Source organism: Bos javanicus, chromosome 20 (assembly GCF_032452875.1).
Source record: "Bos javanicus breed banteng chromosome 20, ARS-OSU_banteng_1.0, whole genome shotgun sequence".
In the NCBI taxonomy this organism is placed as follows: Eukaryota; Metazoa; Chordata; class Mammalia; order Artiodactyla; family Bovidae; genus Bos; species Bos javanicus.
In genome coordinates this window covers 60653965-60667636 of record NC_083887.1, presented here as the reverse complement: position 1 = coordinate 60667636, position 13672 = coordinate 60653965, and positions in this window count along the sequence as shown.

The window sequence follows — 13672 nt, the reverse complement described above, 5'->3', positions numbered from 1 at the left end:
GAGTTGGTGATGGACAGGGAAGCCTGGCATGCTGCAGTCCATGGGGTCACAAAGAGTAGGACAGGACTGAGAAACTGAACTGAACCAAAATGAACAACTGGACGTATTTTACTCAACCTTCCCAATATTTTAAATTGACTTGGGTGTCAATAGTTAAAAATCAGAAGTCTCCAAATAAACAGTTGGATATTGCTACCAAGTTGATCTACTAGACCCCATCTAGGTTCCTTCCTCAGATCAAGACCCCTCGTCCTGGCCAGGGAGGTTTTCTGATTTATTCACATAGCCAATAATGAAACCAATGCTGAGACTGGAAGAGCACAAGCTTCATTCAATGGCCAAAGAATGGAGAATGGGGAACCTAGTTTGAAAAGCAACTTCTCAAGCCAATTCATATGGAGACAAAAATATAGGAGATTGGAAGTAAAAGAGAGGGGTTTGGAAAGAATGGTAGGAATATTCATGACTTATCCAAGAACAAGCATGTGGTTAGAACCTGAAAGTGATGTAACACTTCTTTTCAGTCCTTATGTAAGCTTAAAAGAGTTGGACCATAAAGAAGACTGAATGCTGAAGAATAGATGCTTTTGAATCATGATGCTAGAGAAGACTCTTGAACGTTCCTTGGACTGAACGGAGATCAAACTAGTCAGTCCTAAAGGAAATGAACCCTGAATATTCATTGGAAGGATTGATGCTGAAGCTGAAGCTCCAATACTTTGGCCACTTGATGCAAAGAACTGACTTATTGGAAAAGACCCTGGTGCTGGGAGAGATTGAAGGCAAAGGAGAAGCAGGCAGCAGAGGATGAGATGATAGCAGAGGCTAGCATCACCAACTCAATGGACATGAATTTGAACTCTGGGAGATAGTGAAGGACAGAGGAGCCTGGTGTGCTGCAGTTCATGGTGTCTCAAAGAATTGGACGCTGCTTAGCAAATGAACAGCAGCGATAACAATGGTTCTTGTCATGACAATTGCTGACTGTCAGGGCACTGATTGGCCTGTCATTCAGCAAATGCTAATATATTACAATGAGTGTATGGTGAGGCTCAGGGTCTATTGGAAGTCAAATCTTCTGCCATTTTGGGCCAGTTTTTTCATTCTAACCAGTTTTTATTTTTTCTCTTGGCAACTTCCTCCTGAAACTTAAGTAAGAATAATTGTTTTCCATTTGAGGGAAGTGCAGAGGTATGATTCTTGGCCAACAACCTAGGTAACAATATTATTTTATAAACTCAATGATCAAGCAACATTGAGTCTATTTCCTCATGTCCTCCAAATACTTAAGCCGAAGACTGGTTGCCCTTTAGATGAGGTACCCATTCTATGTAGGAGATCTAATAAACTCCAGTCTTCTAAATTACTTACCTGCTTCTTCCAACACCTGAGTGTGTGACTCTCCCATATGTGAATGAAATGGATCTTAGAAGTGTCATTCTTCTGGAATGGACAAAAGAGCTCTCTAAGAGAAACTAGCTGGAAACTTCATATTAAGAGCAATGCAAAATAAGAAAAACTAAAAAAGTGCAAAGATGATGTATAAGCCATGTTGCTTTAAGTTTTCTGTGTTACCATTATTTATATAGATAGGAAAAACCCTACACTTTCTTCTAAATCTAGAAGGAAAGGAAAATACGTTGATTTTTAATAAAGAGCCATCTTCTATTTATAAGGCCTTTAAAAGGCAAGTGGGTTCCTAGAATGTGCTGACTACCATTTTTTCCCAGCTTCTCTGCTGTTCATTAGCAATTTCACATAAAGTAACATGAGATTCCCTGCTGTACCTATTAATTCATTAGAGAACTGATTGCATTTTCTTTTTCACCTTTTTGAGCTATCTGATTCATACTTATTCCTCATAAAAATTTCTTCACTTGCCTACTTCTCTTTTGGATTTTATTTTAAACAAAATACTATTTTTTTCCCCTTTAGGTACATATTAACTTGCTACTTGTTCAAATCAGCCAAGTAGAATTTTTTTTTTTTTTTTTTGCTGTTCTTTTCCAACTTTGTATCAAGTTCAAAGAGCTGATAAAGATATTTCTTTCAAGAAAGGAACCCAGGGATCAAACCCACCTCTTCTGCTTAGAAGGTGGATTCTTTACCACTGAGCCACTGGAGAAGCCCATATATAAGCATGAATACCAAGAAATGTGGACACTTGGGACCCATCTTAGTGTCTACCTGCCACATTGTTGTACATACTTTAGTTCAGTCCTTTGTCAATCTTCAATCTATTGATCCATTCAAGAAAAAAGTTTAAAGCATAAAAAATGCAAAAATAATGCAGATTTTTCATATTATTAAAATTTACCCTTAAAAATATAATAGTGCACTGAATTCAATATACTATTACATTTGACTTCAAGTAATTCTGCATTTGAACTTCACAATGGAGAACTACAATATGGAGAACTGTGATTCTGGTAATCATAGCTTAAACAGTGTGACATGCAACATTGACTCCTAAATTATTTTGTGACAATGCTCCGTGTGGTTATTTTTGTTCAGTCACCAAGTCATTTCCACTCTGTGATTCCATTTATTGCAGCATGCCAGGCTCCTCTGTCTTCCACTGTGTCTAATAGTGGATGTTGCTCTAATTCATGTCCATTGCAGTGGTGATGCTATCTAACCACCTCATCCTCTGCAGCCCCATTCTCCTTTTGCCTTCATTCCTTCCCAGCAGTGCACATAGCGTTCCTGAAAAAATTTACTAGGAATTTTCTAATTTATGCACAGATTTATAGATGTTTGGGTTAGAAATTGTGACCAAAGAAAGGGAGATGATAGCTGCCCAACCTCCAAATTCCATGGCTGTGCTCGGATAAATTGGGAACTTCATTGCAATATGAGGTGAATCAGGATACCATATATTATCCCTTGGTGATGTGCAGAGATGAATGAACTTTTAACAAGGCACTTCTGATTTGCAAAGGGAAAAATTGTTTTCTAGGGATAAAATTAAGTATCATCATTTAAAGGACAAGTCAGCTAAAGTTGAATGGACAAAATTAAAAACTTTCTATACAATAGATAAATTTTCTGGGTCAGTATTTTATTTTATATTAATATAGAAGATATAAGCTTTAATCAAAAGCCATAACAAATATCTATTAGACAAAGTAATCCTTTCTGAAAACATATGATAATCTCATTATTGCCTCTATTAGATTAACTGTTTCACAAATTACAAATTTTCATGTTTACGAAATTTCCTGTTCAAGAGCTGTGCTAACCAAGTGATATTTTGTATCTGTGTGCTTCCAAAATAGGCATTTTGTCCTGTGAGTTTGAATTTTAATGTTATAATCCATGTATTTGCTTGGTTCCTTTATTTGCCACAATCTGAATTTATATAATTTATTGTGTTCTCTAGTTTATACTCTCGAGGCTCATTTATTCAGTTTTTAGAGTTCATTTTAAAGGTAAATAAGAGGTTTACATGTGAAGTTTTCTTATCTTTGTGTCCCAGTTTGCTGTTATTGTATCCAGTGTTGAATCCATAATGTGGAAATATTACTAAAATTGAAAAGCTAGCATTATAATTTAGAAATGGTAATTCAGTTCTTAATTCTACCTTACGATCGTTAACTGCAATATATCTTTGGAGTCTTCTGACAGTATCCATCTATCAATTGCTGTATTGTCTTTTACCTTTAGTGAGAAGTATAGTTTGTTTATTTATTTATAACTTTATGTGCACTATTGTGGGTTTCCCTCGTGGCTCAGATGGTAAAGAATCTGCCTGCAATTCAAAAGATTTGGTTTTGATCCCTGGGTCGGGAAGATCCCCTAGAGAAGGGAATGGCTATGCACTCCAGTGTTCTTGCCTGGAGAATTCCATGGAGAGAGGAGCCTCACGGGCTACAGTCCATGGGGTCATAAAGAGTGAGACACGATGGAGCGACTAACATATATACATATATATATATATATATATATATATATATATAAAACTTCTTTATGTGTACTATTATAGTCACACATGATTTAAATAACATGCATTCACACATTTTTTTTTTTATAAAATACAGAATGAGAAATTTCACAAACAGATGTTCTAATATTTTCTTTCCTCACCCTACTGCAGTGTTTTTCATATTCAATTTTAGGAATCTAAAACTACTTTATTTTACAGTTCCAATGAAATTGCATGTTTTCCTTTTGAGTTTATCCATATTGTTTAACACGTTTGCTCTACTTGAAGTTGTTATCAGTGGTTTTATTTTTTAAAATAAATTTATTTATTTTAATTGGAGGTTAATTACTTTACAATATTGTATTGGTTTTGCCATACATCAACATGAATCCGCCACAGGTATACAGGTGTTCCCCATCCTGAACTCCCCTCCCTCCTCATCAGTGGTTTTAGCATTGAAATATGCACTGCCTTCCTCTGAAATATGTTTTCATAGGTATATGCAGTAAACTGCTAGAATATAATGTGATCTTTGATTCAGTTTAGATCCTATAAGATCTTATAATTCAAACATTGTCATGTACAACAATAATTATTAAACTCTCGCTAACCTTGGCACTTGCGTAACCAGAGGTAGAGTTTTATTTAAAGTTGTAAGTATGGTTGCCATGGAATAGACCTGCCTCAGCTGCTGGCTCAGGTTTGTGTGTATGCTTAGTTGTTCGGTTGTGTCTGACTCTTTGAGACCCATGCACTGTAGCCCGCCAGGCTTCTCTGTCCATGGAAATTCTCCAGGCAAGAATACTGGAATGGGTTGGCATGCCCTCCTCCAGGGGACATTCCCAACCCAGGGATCAAACCGGAGTCTCCTGCCTTGCAGGCAGTTTCTTTACCAGCTGAGCTACCAGGGAAGTCCAGCTCAGGTATGATCAGTCTCAATCAGAAACTCTCACACTTAGATAAGTCTAGCTTTTCATAATGAAAGATAAAAGTGATGTCTTAAGATTGTTAATTCTTTATTTTGGGGTTAAATTAGTTTGACAAATCATATTTAGAGAGTGACTTTTGAAAAGAGGGCAACTTAACAGAGTAATTGCACTGGGTGCATGGGATACAGTCCTAGGTATTATCAAGGGTTAAGAACAAGCCTGAAAGGGAGGATATAAACATGCCCAGGATATTTGTTTTTCATGTAAACTCACAAATTTGTAAGTGAACAAGCCTCTTTCACTTAAAATATGTGTTGACTTGGTAGCATAGAGTCATAGATGAATACATTTTTACTCTCTATGAAATGTATGTTCTTCCTTTTTGAATGGAGTTTTGTCCTTTAGATTTACTTGATTCTGAACAAACTTGGGGGTTGATAAATCAGTATAAATTTATAGTATAAATCAGTCTACAATGTCCATGGCTTTTGAAACTATATAAGCTGCTTGGTTTATGCATTAATAATTGTGAAAGGAAATTTAGGTATACAACACTAAATGATAGCCCACAAAATTGATCTTATTACTTAGTGAATTTTAAACAGCACTTGCAGCTTGGGTATCTTTGATCTTCTGGGGAAGAAAATAATTTGATTAGGCATAATGAAACCTAGTTTTTTAACGGCAATCTAAGTTAACAGTTGATAGTTAATTGGAGCCAAGATTGAATCCGAGCTAGGAGTATGGTTATAGGTTCTTGGGTAATATTTATATCAGTGCTGTTGTTCAGTTGCTAAGCCATATCCAACTCTTTGTGACCCCATGAACTGCAGCACTCCAGGCTTCCCTGTCCTTCACTTTCTCCTGGAGTTTGCTCAGATTCATTTCCATTGAGCCAGTGATGCTAACTATCTCATCCTCTGTCACCCCTTTCTCCTCCTGCCCTCAGACCAGGGTCTTTTCCAATGAGTTGGCTCTTCGCATCAGGTGGTCAGACTACTGGAACTTCAGCTTCAGCCTTAAATCCTTCCAATGAAAATTCAGGGTTTATTTCCTTCAGGATTGACTGGTTTGATCTGCTTGCTGTCCAAGGGACTCTCAAGAGTCTTCTCCAGCACCACAATTCAAAATCATCATGTCAGTGGATATTAATTCATTCTTCAAAGAGGTCAAAAGAAAACCTCTTATATATATGAGAAAGATCAACAAATTTGCATCTCATAGGTTATTTGCCTTCTTGCAAAAATACTCATTTAAACTATGTGAAATGTAAAAGTAAATTTTGATTAATTAGGAAATTATTGGTCTGCTTGTCAAATAATTTACTTTCTACACAATCTGATATGTGTTTTCATTATCTTTATGAAATAAAAATTCATTGTTATTTGAACTTTCAGCTGTGGTCTTAACTGGAATGAAAAATGCACAAAGATCTTTATATTCTTAAAAAATAAAAGCATGTGTTCCCCATCCTGAACCCTCCTCCCTCCCTGAGATCTTATCTGCTGCACAACATAATGCCTGTAGTTAATAATACTCTATTGTACACTTAAACATTTCTTAAAAGGGTAGATCTCATATTAAGAGTTCTTAGCACAACTGAAAAAAAGAAAAGAAACGTTAAATACATAATGTGACATATCTTCTCCATGTCAAGAAAGCCATTTACAGCAATGATGATAACGAACAAGCATATTAAAAAATAAAAATAAAAAAAATAAAAACATATACTCGCGAGAAGGAGCCTTTCCCTTGTGGACATATGGAGAAAAGAATGCATAATTTAGGAAGAATGTATGCCTTTAATTTTATACACATATTTAATCTCACAAGCTAGATGTTCAGCTGAAATTTGTCTGATAAATACTAGGTAAATACTTTGATAGTGTCATGCATAAGGTGACTTACTATATGTGGTAGGATGGGCTCCCTGCTTCTCCAGCATATAATAATCAGGATCTTGACCTGTATTTAATTATCAAGATATTATTGAATAAAATTTTTTTTCTTTATAATTCACTTTGTGTTTAATACTTGAGTCCTACAATCTAGATCTCATGTACACAAACTACAAGTTTGTTATTTCAAGGCTGATTTATGCATTTTAAAAATGTCAGCTACACCTAGCTTACTGTGATTCAGTAAAAAAAAAATTCATATAGGCTGAACAATAGAGTTATGGAAAAATGCAGATAAAGCACTGCCACTTAACACATCACTACACTGGTTAAACTCTGAAACATTAATCAAAGCACATTAAGAGCTGAATTTGGAGTGTGTGGAAGAAAAAAGGGATCTCTGAAAATTGACTGAAAGAAGAAGAGTCTGGCACTGGAAACCTGTAATCACAGGGGTTCATGCTGAAAGATGCTGATCATTGCCATAGCAACAGACAGTGTGTGTTACATCATGGAAGCAAGGAGTGTGAGACTACTTGAGAGCAACATCCAACCCGAGGGACGAATACAAAGCCATTATAGGAAAGGGTAACATAAAATGTAGTCACAGGTAAAGCTGAGTGTTTCGGAAAGGGTAATGACAAAAGCATATGAAGATGGATGTGAAGCTCATGAAAATTAAATTCTATTTTTATGTTGGGGTATTCATTTGTAACCATTCTTAATCTCTGTTATCATGGCTTATTTTCTTTCCTCCTTGGCTTTCTCTCTTCCTCTTCTCTCTCTCCTTCTCTACCTTCCTTACTTCCTTTTTCTTTCTTTCTTTCTTTCTTTTACTCTCAACAAAATAGAGTGCAGCTTCAAAAAGAAAGTTCCGATTTTTACCTATGTTATTTTCTGAGATACTGTACTTGACACTGTTGTAAGAAATATATAAAGATTTAATATTATATATTGTAAATATTATTCTCATCCAAATGTATGAATGGATCTATAATGTAGTCATTATGTTAATGTTAAATTATATTTTCCAATTATATGTGCATCTATTCTAATACTAGGAAGCATATTAAACTCAAATGCGTTGATACATTATTAAGCAAAGTGTTCATTTGTATAACACACCCTTATTTGTTCAAAACCCTATAATATGCAGAGCTGTATTTTCCATAGTGATGGAGTAAGGTCAAAGTGGACTGATGTTGCCACAGAAAGCAGTGACCAATATGGACGTAATATAACAAGCAGCTGTCTGAAGGCCCTAGGTGATGGAGAAGAGCAGGAGGTTATAGAATACTGTTTCTGAGGGAAGGTATACGGTAAGTTCTCCATTGTTTGTCCCCAACAGTAATGCTCACATATGTTGCTTGGGAGTGGGGTGATAATAGAGGTACCATAGTATTTCTGGCCTCAAGAACCACACTTAGGAGTCATGGTGAGTCAGCTACTTTGAAGACAAGGCCAGGTACCTATGACAACATTGTGAATTTGCTCTGAAAAGGCCAGAGAAAGGATCTCAGATTTCTGTCTGATCATATTTTGGCTAATCCTTGAACCACTCCCAAGTGGAGCAGACTCAGAGTAAAATCAGACAGATCTGAACTGAGATTGAATAATATCCAAAAAACAAATTTCATTTTGGGAATTGTCTGCTAAAACAAAAGACACATTACTGACAGACAATAATAATGGGTTTTAGATTTCTAACGTCTCTACATTCATAACACTTAGGACACTCTCAAAGACAATTTTCAAAAGAGAATGTAAAATTATGAGCCTCATACAGGTATAAAGATGAACACATTTGAAACATTTTGTTCTATTTATTTATCAAGAAGTGATCAGATACAAGTTATAACCATTTCAAAAGATATACAGCAGAGATATTGAAATGAGTGCTCACATGGGAGCAAAATTATTTTTTTCCCTGCAGCATAGAGAAAAGCGAGTTGAACTTTTTACCAGAGAAAACAGAATTTGCAGATTTGTAAGTTAATTATGACTTACCAAGCTTTAGGTCAGAAGACAAGGACCTAAATCAAATTATCTGAAGATTGTCTTCTAGACAATGCACAGTTTTCCACTGAAATGCAATTAATTGTTTAAAGCACAATCTAAAATTTCCTAACATAAAGAGAACCAGGAAATTGGGTAATATTCCCGACTGTCTCAAAAAGGCAATAACATGAAATCAATCTTGAAATGATCCATAGATTGAAATAAGGAAATAAAGACTTTTGAGAGCCATGATAAATATTCTTAGGGAAGTAAAAAAAATTACTTAACTTAAAAAAAAAAAAAAGGAAATCTCATCAGATAAATGGAAGCAATAACAAAGGAAGAAAGGAATTTCTAGAACTGAGAGCTAAAATGCCTAAAATTAAATATAAACAAATACGAACTGGATGAATTTAAAAATTGAAGAGAAACCACAGAGAAAAGAAAAATCAGTGAACTTGGATATACAACACTACTAATTATCAAAGTACAAAGAGACAAAGCCCTGAAAAAAAGAAAATGCAGAGACTCAGGAACTTTCAGATAGTGTCAAATAGCTGAAAATACATGAAATTAGAATCTAATATGTTCAGAAAAATGTTTGAAGAAATAATGTCTCCAAATTTCCCAAATTTTATGAGATATACAAAACTATCGATTCAATATTCTCAATGCAAACCTAGAGTAAACACCAAAAAAGGTCACACATAGGCAAACCATTGAAAGTCAGATGTTAATACTGAAACTTGAAAGAATCAAGAGAAAAGTATCATAATAAACTGAAAAAATGATTCAGCCAGAGACTTAAAGGAAGGAATCATGAACACCAAAAAACACTCAAGTAGCATCTGTAAGGAGCTGAAGTACTAAAAAGCGTTACCCCAAGATTCTGGATCGAGCAAAAGCTTTCTTCAAAGATGAAAAATGTGTTTATAGATATAAGAAAGTTAAGAAAATTAATTGCAAAAATGTCACCACAAAAAGTTTGTAAAAACTTCTTCAGACTGAAAGGAAATTTTATCAGATTGAAACCTGAATCACCAGGAAAGTATGAATAATACCATAAATTGTACATATAAACTATAATTTTTAAAAATTTTGGTCTTTGTGTTAACTTCTTTTTAATTTATGTGAATATTTAATAAAAATATGAGATTGTACCATGAGGTTTATAGCATGTGTGTGTGTGTGTGTGTGTGTGTGTGTGTATATATATGATAATATAGTCATTAAATGGCTCTGGAGCTATTAGATATACATTTGAAAATATTTCTTAAACAAGATACAAAAACGCAAGTCATAAAAGAAAAATGTGTAAAATGTGAAAACTATTTCTTCAGTATTAAAACTTGCTTTTTCAAAGGCACAATTAGGAAAATAAAAGGTCAACCCAAGCCTGGAAGAATGTATTTGCAAATATCTTATAAAAGTTCTTTACCAAAAATTAAGTACTCTAGTCTTTCAACTCAATACTAAGATGATAACTCAATTTAAAAAAATGAGCAAACCATACAGAAACACATCACACAATAAGATATACAAATGACCACAAAATATTTATTAAAAGATGATCAATACTGCTTGCCCTTAATTAAGAAAATGGAGGCGCACTCACAAGAATGGCTAAAATGAAAAAGCCTGGCAGTTTCAAGTGGTGACAAAAATAGGAGAAATTGTGATCTCATATGTTACAGATGAAAATGCAAACTGCTTCATTCAGTTTGGCAAGTAGTTTGAAAGTTTCCTATAAAGTTAAACATATACCTACCACATGACCTATTGATTCAACTCTGAGGTATTTATTCAAGTGAAGTAAAAACAAAGACATGCAAATATTCAGGCAGTTTTATTTATAGTATGCCCAAATTGCAAAGCACCCAGATGCTTATTAACTACTGAACGAATTAACAAATTCTGGTATATCCATGCCTTAGAAATCAAATCAGAAATGAAAAGAATGAGCTACTGAAACACACAAGAGCATGGATGAATCTTGAAAGTATTATGCTAAATGAAAGAAGCCAGACACAAAAGAGTACATATTGTATGATACAATTTACATTACGGTCTATAAAAGTCAACATTTGAGTGACTGTAAACAAACCAGTGGTTGACAAGGATTAGGGGTGGGACAGTTTTCAGTGCAAAGTAGTAGGAGTAAACCTTTTGGGGAGATATAAATATTCTATATTTTCATTGTGGTAGTGAATCCACAATAATATACATTTAACAAAACTCAACAAACAGTGCAGTTTAAAAGGGTGTGATTTATTGCATATAAATTATACTTCAATAAACCTTATTTTGAAAAACCTTTGCAGTTTTATGATGTGGGTGGTGAAACAATATACTATTCAATTATAACATTAAACACAAAATTTGATGCATTATGTTATGAAAATTATTGAGAGCAGTTGAATTCGTACTAAATGATTATCAATGAGATGATCGTAACTCTTTCAAAATATTTATTTAATATACATGATAGTTTTAACATCCATTCATTCCATCATTTTTAATGATGTTTATCTGAACATAAACATTCTGTTTGAATTAGTAAGCTGAATAGCTACTAGTATGTTACATAGGTAACATTTTGATTCTACCATTCACCCCAGAAATGCATATTAATCAATGAAACTTACTGAAGTTTATTTGCTGTCCTCCCTCTTATTTAAAATGACTAAAGTAATACAGAAAAAGTATTTTAGTACCAAGCACACAGTCCAGTTTTCATAATATTGTCTCATGGTGATAACTGTCATAGTTTAGTAAAACTGATAAAAATAGCATAATGTTTATGGTCAGAAAAATTTCATTTTGTATCCTAATTGTATTTGCATATGATCTAAGAAAAATTACCTTAATGTATAAAACCTGAGTTTACAGTGGTAAAATTTATTTATTAATTCCTTAATTGTAAGAATTTACCACAAATATAGAGGCTTCAGTTCACCTCAGTCGATTAGTGGTGTCTTACTCTCTGCAACCCCATGGACTACAGCATGCCAGGCTTCCCGGTCCATCACCAACTCCCAGAGCTTGCTCAAACTCATGTCCATTGAGTTGGTGATGCCATCCAACCACCTCATCCTCTGTCAAACGCTATTCCTCCTGCCTTCAATCTTTCCCAGCATCAGGATCTTTTCAAATGAGTCAATTCTTCACATCAGGTGGCCAAATTATTGGAGTCTCAGCTTCAGCATCAGTCCGTCCAAAGAATATTCAGGACTGATTTCCTTTAGGACTGACTGGTTTGATCTCCGTGCAGTTCAAGGGGTTCTCAAGAGTCCTCTCCAACACCACAGTTCGAAAGTATCAATTCTTTGGCGCTCAGCTTTCTTTCTAGTCCAACTCTCACATTCATATACAACTACCGGAAATATCATATCTTTGACTATACAGACCTTGGTCAGCAAAGTGATATCTCTGCTTTTTAATATGCTGCCTAGGTTGGTCATAGCTTTTCTTCCACGGAGCAAGCTTCTTTTCATTTCAGGGCTCAGTCACCATCTCCAGTGATTTTGGAGCCCAAGAAAATAAAGTTTCTCAGTGTTCCCATTATTTTGCCACCTATTTGCCTTGAAGTGATGGGACTGGGTGCCATGATCTTCATTTTTTGAATGCTGAGTTTCAAGCCAGTTTTTTTCTCTCCTCTTTCACTTTCATCAAGAGGCTCTTCATTTCCTATTCACTTTCTGCCATGAGGGCTGTGTTATCTGCATATCTGAGGCTATAGATTTTTCTCCTGGCAGTCTTGATTCCAACTTGTGCTTCATCCAGCCTGGCATTTCGCATGACATATGCTGGATATAAGTTAAATAAGCAGGGTGTCACTATACATCCTTGATATACTCCTTTACCAATTTGGAGGCAGTCTGTTGTTCCATATCCAGTTCTGTTGCTTCTTGACCTGCATACAAATTTCTCAGGAGTCAGGTAAGGTGGTCTGGTATTCCCATCTCTTGAAGAATGTTTCACAGTTTGTTGTGATCCACATAGTCAAAGGCTTTAGCATAGTCAATGAAGCAGAATTAGATGTTTCTCTGGAATTGTCCTGCTTTTTCTATGATCTAATGGATGTTGGCAATTTAATCTCTGGTTCCTCAGCCTTTTCTAAATTCAGCTTGAACACTGGAAGTTCTCGATTCATGTACTGTTGAAGCCTAGCTTGGAGAATTTTGAGTATTACTTTGCTATCATGTGAGATCATGGCTTAAAACAACACAAGCTTAGAGTTATGGAGGTCAAAATTTAAAATAAGTCTCACCGTATTATAGGCAGTGGTGTCAGTGTGGCTTATTTCTTAAGTCTGGTGTCCACTGGGGAAAAAAATGCAGAACTAATAGTTAAGAATTATATTTTATTTGGTGAACTTCCTGAGGACTTAAACTCATGAGAGAGCCTCTCAGATGTCTCTGAGGGACTATTCCAAAGAGGTGAGGGAAGAATTAGGATCTATAGGAGTTTTGCAACAAAAACCAGGTAGTTGGAACATCAAATTGTTAATGTTAATTAAAGGAAACCAGACAATTCAAGTTAATGAATGCAGTGGTTTCTTTGTATGGGAAGATGCAAGGGTCTGGGATCATTGAAACTGTCACTTTGACATGCACCTTAGCAGTCTAGGGGGCTTTCCAGGTGTTACTAGCGGTAAAGAACCTGACTGCCAATGAAGGGGACTTAAGACTCTGGTTCAGTCCCTTGGTTCAGAAGACCCCCTGGAGTGAGAAATGGCAAGCTGCTCCAGTATTCTTGCCAGGAAGTTTCCATGGACAGAGGAGTCCGGTGGGCTACAGTTCCATGGGACTGCAAAGAGTCAGACAAAACTGAACAGCTGAGAAGCATTTGGCTATCTGGGGCCAGTATCCTCTTCTTCCCCTTTCTGAGGCTCTTCAGGGGGCACACTGGAGGATGGCTGC